The following is an 8,047-nucleotide window of genomic DNA, read 5'->3' on the forward strand; positions in this document are numbered from 1 at the left end:
GCGCTGCTGTTCCTACACTGTCTGCCATCGGGCTCCACACTGCCCTCTATCAGCCTGCAGTGTCAGCTCAGCCATCCTCTAGCAGCAGCAGCGGCTTGATTTCAGATGGAGCTACAGGTTGGAGTGGGGCCCGCTCCTTCCCGGCCTGCTGTGCTTCTTTGGCACGGCCGTTCAGGGAGGCAGGTTTTTATTATGCAGTGGCGGGACCTGGCTCCGTCTCATAATGAAGGGCAGAGGAGGGGAGTGGGGGGGATAGCGGGCGTGGGGGACGGGTGAAACGGAGAGGGCGGGGGACTCGCCGGGGATAAGTTCCCCTTTGTGTACACACGACGAGGTAAAAGGCAGACTGTGTGCGGTGGCTAGGGGGATCACCCGAGCGGCTCCACGGGTCCTGTCGCGTGGCCCTGAGGCTTTCCTCTGGTTAGCGAGCTCAACCCCTGCCTGCTCATGGCTCCCCCACCCCCCCCCCCCCCAAGACCTGCCACATAGCCGCCCATCACTCAGCTCCTCGTTGGCTTCCACAGCACCGCGGTGGAGGAGAGTGATTAGCGAGAGGATTCCCACCCAGCTATTGTAATTATGTCAGTGTTCTCACATTAACTTTGCACCTTCAAATGAATCCTCTCCTCTGCGAATGTGTTCTAGCCCCGGTGATTAATAACACGCGCTAACAATGTCATTCACGTTCAAGCATGGGGGGAAAATATGCAATGATTAACTCGTCCAAGCACAGCTGCTTTCACTTTGACTCATCGTGGCGATGTTTAAGCTCCAGATGTCCATGCAGAGATGGCATAAATCACCCCTGACACAGCATCAGCTGACACTCTACTGGTGGGATAGAAACGGGAGGCTGGCTCGGGGCAAGAGAGAGGGTGTGTGTGTGTGTGTCTGAGAGAGAGAGACAGAGAAAGAGACAGAGAGAGAGAGAGAGAGAGAGAGAGAGACTGCGGGTGAGTCACTTCACCCTCTCCCTAAATCCTTTAACTGGAGAAACCCAAAATAAGTGTTTTGGAGGAGCATGTTTTACGCTCCGTGCAAACCGTCTCAGACGTCCACCTCTTCCTATTCTAGAGGGCATACGCGGGCACATGTGCTCTAAATTATGTTATATGATGCAAAAAACCTGTGGCGCTGAGAATCAATGAGGTATGAAGCTTTGCCATGTCTACTTTTCAATCCCATCATTCAATCGGGAAAACCGGGCAGAATGCCGTTTTCTTCCCCCTCCTTCCTTCCCCCGGCCGGCACACACCAACCAACCCCTCCCTGCATTTGACTATAAGTGCTTAATGAAAATGTTAGATGCACATGATCACAGCTAATTATTATCAAGGGGAACTGTTGCCAGGTCCTTGCAAGGGAAACGGGGCTGAAGCAATCCCGCAAAGATGTAGCATTGCATAGCTCTGCTAGCTCTCGGAGCCCAAAAGGCATTCATTCCACATCTCCAAGTGACCTCAGCTTTGACATTCTCCACCTTTGGTATTTTTGCTTAAGTCACCTGATTATCTTGAAGTGTATTCATCACCAACTGATCTCGCTATTCTAATAAATGTGCGATCTGGAGCAATGTAGTGGGGATAACGCGGGCCTCACCTTTGTCTATGGGCCTCAGTAGTAGTATGTGACGCCCAGCATGATAGTGGTGCTCCACATGGGCCTGCCACCCTCACCCAGCCTTTCAGCACCTTCTGGCCTACAGAAAGGACCTCTTTGTTCGGCCCCCCGCTTGTGACGTCCACTCAAGACCATGCTTCCATTAGCAGCAGCTTGCCAAAGAAGCAGGGATTGTGATGGGGGCCTAATACCCACTGTATATGTGCTATTGACTTAAGGATGGATAGAAAAATGGTGCCTCGCATAGCCCCCAGACACAAGACCACTTTTATAACTCACCTTAGTCACACCTACTGACTTTTACCAGGCTGATTGATTGATTGATTGATTTCACTAGCCGCTCTCTACACCTTGTATTTAGGTTGCCCCCATTTGCACCAATATTTAATATTTTTGATTTATCATCACACTGGCGGGTTTATAATTGTGCCGAGGTCAGACTGCAGGCAAATTCATTGGCCATCAATAAAAAATAATCTTCTGAAACCCCCAAAAAGCCAAGTCAAAATGTCATAACATGCTATATGATATGAGGACTATTACAACAGTGGCAATGTGTGAGTCGATGTGAAAAACGTCTTGCCGACTGTTTCCAAGCCTGTATATCACTCTAAAGATGGTAAGCATAGAGGTACAGTATGAAGTGCTGCTAAATAAACCATGTTTTAGTCCCCCCCCCCCCGACTCAATTCTTTAACCTACATGTATATGAATTTCCCAAACTGTAACCTACTTTATTACCAACATTTTGATGCAACAGGACTGTTTACTATTTCAGAGCATACAGTATGCATGCGTATGCATATGTGCTGCTTTTCTTGTTTTCAAACAACATAATCACTGTGTTTCATATGCCCTTTAAACAGTACCATAAACAGTACTATCAAGTTAATGCAAAACTATTGACAGTATTATTTTCCCCCCAATATTTTATTTTCAGTTTTCAGAATATCAAAAACAAACAAAATACACAGGAAAAGAAAAGAAAGAAAAAGCATACAAATATATCGACATTTCAATATTACAACATGGTGCTTACCAGCCACAAAAGGTGCCTATGTGCTTCTAAGAGATGTTGTGCATGGGATCCCACGCAAGGGGTCCATGAAAAGCCAGCCGGGCAAGTCTCAGCCGTCACCCCTAACCTCGTCAAGGTAGGCCAAAAACGGGTCCCAGATAGCTGCATTTTTTTAAGTGAGTTGGTCCGCAGGAACCGGAGTCCCTCCATTCGTATAACAGAGATCATGTCCGCCAACCATGGCTGAAAAGGAGGAGGAGAGGGGGACTTCCATTCCTGCAGAATGAGTTTCTTGGTGACAGTAGTCCCCTGTGTCAGAGACTGTTGCACAGCTGTAGGAAAGTTCAGAGAGGCCTTCCGAGCAGCCGAAGATGGCGATTTCTGCCTCTGGCTTATTTTGTAGGCTGTAGAGTACCAGTCAAATATTTTGGCTCAGAAACCCATCAGTGAAGGGCAGAACCAGAAGGCATGAGACAGAGTGCCCTCTGACACCTGACATCTGTCACACAGTGGTGATACAGAAGGGTAGATCTTGTTTATGCTTAGAATAGTGCAGACTGGCAGTTGTATTAACAGCATTTACTTGATCATAATGTAATTGTGTGTCCTTGAGACATTGGATAAACGTGTTACCCAGTACGCAAGGCACAAGGTTTTCCCACGAGGACCAGGAAGTAACCCTGAAAGCTGTAATTCCTCGAATGGCCACTTGAGGCAGGGCTCAGAAGTCCCGTTGTTCCAGTTCACCCCCATGTTAAAATGCCCCACTTTGTAACAGTGATTATGCATCTTTTACCTTAACACGGTTTTGGTCTATAGCTAAGTTCACCTTTTCATAACAACTGTATGGGGTCATTTTTTATATAACTCGCCCGTTTGGAGTAAAATAGACGATAGAAAAGGGGTGATTGACAGGCTTGCCGATCACGGACCAATAGCAGGCGGATCTGGGAAACCCTCATCTCACATGAGCTGCGCGCAAGGACTCAACCCATTACCCTCCCACTCTGCTGACGAAAAATCAAGATGGCGACGGCCAACACTTCAACTCAAAACGGGAGCCCAAAATCAATGGGATAGCTCTGTCCACATTTTTTAGGTCAGTGGTGTTACCTCCGGCTTGGTCGGGCGTCCATAGAGGCACAATTGGCTGTCTGTGTCTGTGGGTGGGAAGCCGGATTAGGGATATGTGTCCTGGTCGCTGCACTAGCGCCTCCTCTGGTTGATCGGGGCGCGTGTTTGGGGCAGAGGGATGGTGGGAATAGCGTGATCCTCCCACGTGCTACGTCCTGCCGGTGAAGCTCCCCGCTGTCAGGTGAAAAGAAGCGGCTGGCGACTGCACTTGTATCGGGGGAAGCAGGTGCTAGTCTCCCCAGATCGACTGAGGGGGGCAGAAAAGGGGGAATTTGGCCAAGTACAATTGGGGAGAAAAATCGTGAAAAAAAAATCATGGATGGATACAACTGACCAGCAGCAATAGTTTGACTTACAGTCTGGCTGCAGTCTGCTTTTCAGAAAGAATTTTAGTTGAGCCAGCAGACATTGAGAATAGACGTTCAAGAATTTCATATTTTATAGGAGCAGGTCGAAAGGTGTTTTATTGCACATGAAACACAATCCTGTATAAACATAATGAAAAGTAAACTTAAATTTCCAAAAACTGCAAGGAGGAAGGGAAAAGTGACACCTCGGATTTGATATTAACTGTGGTATTTTTCCAGTGTGCGGGCCTGATATTCCATGGCCATGTTCAAAAATAAAGTATGCCAGTCTTTGGCTTATTTTGCTTGGACACCATGACAGATTCTCTTATCATGGCTTTCCTTGTACTGACATTGTCCCACTATGGACTCCTGCAGCACACGAATTCAATCCAGGCTCTTGACTCAAACATGTCTCAGAGTCAGACTAACCTGCTGAGCCAAGTCTCGAAGTATATGGAAATAAAATCAATATTCAAACATAACTTTTAAAATAAACATTTGCACTTGGTCGACATAGTTGGCAAATGCTCCCATACGCCGTCTCTATTTAAGGAAATACAGTACATGTGTCTCTTCGTATCTTCATGGGTTATAATGATGGCTAGCGAGATCAAATCATCATGACATAAAGCCTATGTACACACTGGTTCCCATTTAGAATCAAAAACAATCTTCCAAACTGTCTTTTTTCAAACCTTAATCAGATAAGAAAGCCTTTTCCCGATTCATCGCTGACTTGACTTTAAAAAAATCATATTGAACAAAAGTTATTAAATCCATTGTATTATTGTCCCAGGCGTGGCAAAGAATAGCACGATGCTATTGCTCCCCTAATCGATATTGCAATGACTAAGTCAATGTTTGTTAGCACTGACCTATGTAGAAGAGTTAGAAGACTTACACAATACATAAGAGGCTATTTTGGACAAATTTCCATCAGCTGATCCTAGCATGCACTGGAGTAAACCAGAGGATGAGAGGAAAAGAAAAACACGGAACACCGGACATGTGTAGACAAAATAACTCAGGATGCAATCTTCATTTCTCCGCCAGTTGGTTTTTGTTGACCAGTGCGTCTCATTTTCCTACTCTTATGGGTGTCTTTTTTTGTTTGCTCGGACCAATTTCATTGAATTACCGGGGAAAACAAACAAAGGTGAAAGGGGGTTATTCTTGACGTTTCTTTTAATAGAAAGAAAATGGAGGACCGTTTTTGTGTATTTTTCTCCGAGACGGGAAACCCTGCCCATCTCTGTTTTTACTGGAACTGAATTCAGGTGTTTCGTTTTAAACGTTCTGACTCATTTGACAATATTAAGGTCCGTCTCTCCCAAGGTCCAATGATGCCCGGCTCTAAATATGATTCTGACGGGCATTTGCACACGTCAAGCACTGTACGTCGAGAGTGATTTGTCTCTATCTCGCCATGTGGTGCACCTCCTAAGCCTAAGGGAGGCGATTCAACAATATATCTCAAATGGTCCATTTCCTCATCAAATCTGCCTCGTGAAACGTATTCTGGAATATGCTGGATGTATATTTGAAGGGAACATCAGCAGTATAGGTATATTTATATAATATAGCTATTCTGACTACTGTGGTACTTCACTAGTGACAACCACGGTGCTTGATACAGCCACCCACTCATTTTGGACTTTGTGAATATCTGCTCTGTTAATAAATAGTACAAATTTAGGCATAGTTCTGGTTGGCAAAATGTACATGCTGGATGGCGGTTGAATACAAACTGCCTCACCCAAACCTAGGTTGGGCACTCACCACAGGGCATATTTTGGTTCAGATTCAAGAGCTCTCCAATACTAAGAGAAAGGGAGTTTGTTTGTTTATTGGTGGTAACTGGCTTGGTAACAAACTGTCAGATGTTGAAATCCAGCCTTGTTTTATATGCTTTTTAAAAGTCTGACCACTGCGGTGTGTGTGTCCAACATACTTTGGTTATAAATCTCGCAGGTAGGGGAGATGCCATGCATGCATTAATTTCTCAGGTCCCGCCACACACCTCTCCGCAGGCCTGCACCGAAAAACAAGGAGCGTGGTCAGTTTTTCCAGTCCGGCCTAATTAAAGGGGAGGAATATGAAGCATGTCTCCTGTGCTTACAAAGGGCTGTGGCGACCGAATGCATCACCAAAATCAACACGTATTTCCAACAACCAACAGCCATCTCATTGTCTGCAGAAGAACATAATCATGATGGAGAAAAAATAAAGACAGCGTGGAGAAAGAGCAGAGATTCGGATGGAATTTAGCGTGGAGCATAGGTGAACATCTCATGAATAACCTCCACATTGATGCATATTATTTATTGTGTGTTAAGATAGATATTTGATATTTCAGATCATTCCAACGGCTGGAAAACAATTTAACTAATCAAAGCAATAATTTGTTAGCAATTTGCAAAGTGGCATTTTGAATGTGTATAAAGAGCAATTTTCTATAATATGATTATAGTGCAGCCAAAAGGTGCATTTCTGAAGCAAAAGGGAAGTCTGTATGCGGCGTTTCTTGGGGCGTTTGTTTTACCTGGAGTAGCGGAGGACCTATAAGAAGTCTATTCACACAATAATTGCTGCATGGGAATACCTTGGGTAAACTGGTCAAGACGTATCAAAAACAATCGGGTGGTCGCAGTAAATTCCTGCCTCTCCAAGAGCAATTGGGAACAGAGGTGCTCAGTGAGGGTTTCAGCCTCATCTGCCAGCAAACCCATCAGGACCTGGAAACCAGACTGCTTCTCTCAAACCCATCAGGACCTGGAAACCAGACTGCTTCTCTCACAGGAGAAGAAAAAAAAAAAAGAGAGGGGAGGAATGGGGAGCTTGCGGCAAAGCCCACCTCAGCTCCGCTCACCTCAACTTCGCTTCGCCTAGCGCTTTCAGAATCGCTGCATGGGACGCCTGAACTCCTGGAGTCAGTCCAGGGCTGGATTCGAATTGTCCAAAGAAATACAAAAAAATACAATTCCTAACCACTTTCCCTTGACCTCGATGGAATACGCCATGGGGTCAAGGAAAGATGCGAAGGTCGAATTCATAAGGGCTTAGGAAGAGACAACCACAGTGCTGAGAGAATCCAGATGCACCTACACTATGCTATGCTATGCTACATACATAGGCTAAACTAAGCTTTGCCGGGGTCAATGCACCACTGAGTGACTGAAACACCGGCAGGCTGGCAACTACAAGTCACACTGATTTGAATGGTAAAATCCATTTGGAAATCCGTTGCTGAGGAGAATGCATTTTTCCGCATTAGCAAGCTAATCAGCATATTAGTTTGCTGCAAAGAATTGTGGGATGGCATTATGGCCTCTCTGTTCGTAAGGGATGTGTAAAGGATGGTCCAGTGTATCCTATGCTAAAGGAGCTAAGTCAGGAAGCATTGCAGCTCCTTTCCTTTAGTGTTAAGAGAGTTTGAAAGACACTTATCATGGCTGCAAATTCAGAACTTCTGTGTCACGGGGTGTAGTTAGGAACGTTCCTGGGGGGAAAGGGGTCGACCACAGGCCTGCTTTGTGACCAGTTTCTCTCTGGTCATCCACTCCATTAGAGTCGTGAGGGTTGTAATAATGATACACAGCAACCTCGTTTTAGAAGAACAACTTGATAGAATTCCAGGAAAACACAGTCTCAGAGTTCCTTTCAAACAGCGAAATAGTTTACGCTATATCATCTATGATTCAAAAGACTTAAGAAAAGCCACTGAATACTGATTACATGGTGGGGGGTAGAAATGAATGTTCTTTTGAGCAACTGACTCATGTTGGGATTAGCTTTCCTGCGTTTCCGTAGCAACACCCTTGCAGGCAGAGCGGAGTCGTACTCGAGGCCTGCTGTGAACTGTGATGTATCCCATGCTCATGATGAATGAGGCTCCTAGCAGGACGGTGGCAGGGAGGACAGCTCC

This window comes from Poromitra crassiceps (genome assembly GCF_964638095.1).
Source record: "Poromitra crassiceps genome assembly, chromosome: 13".
NCBI lineage: Eukaryota > Metazoa > Chordata > Actinopteri > Beryciformes > Melamphaidae > Poromitra > Poromitra crassiceps.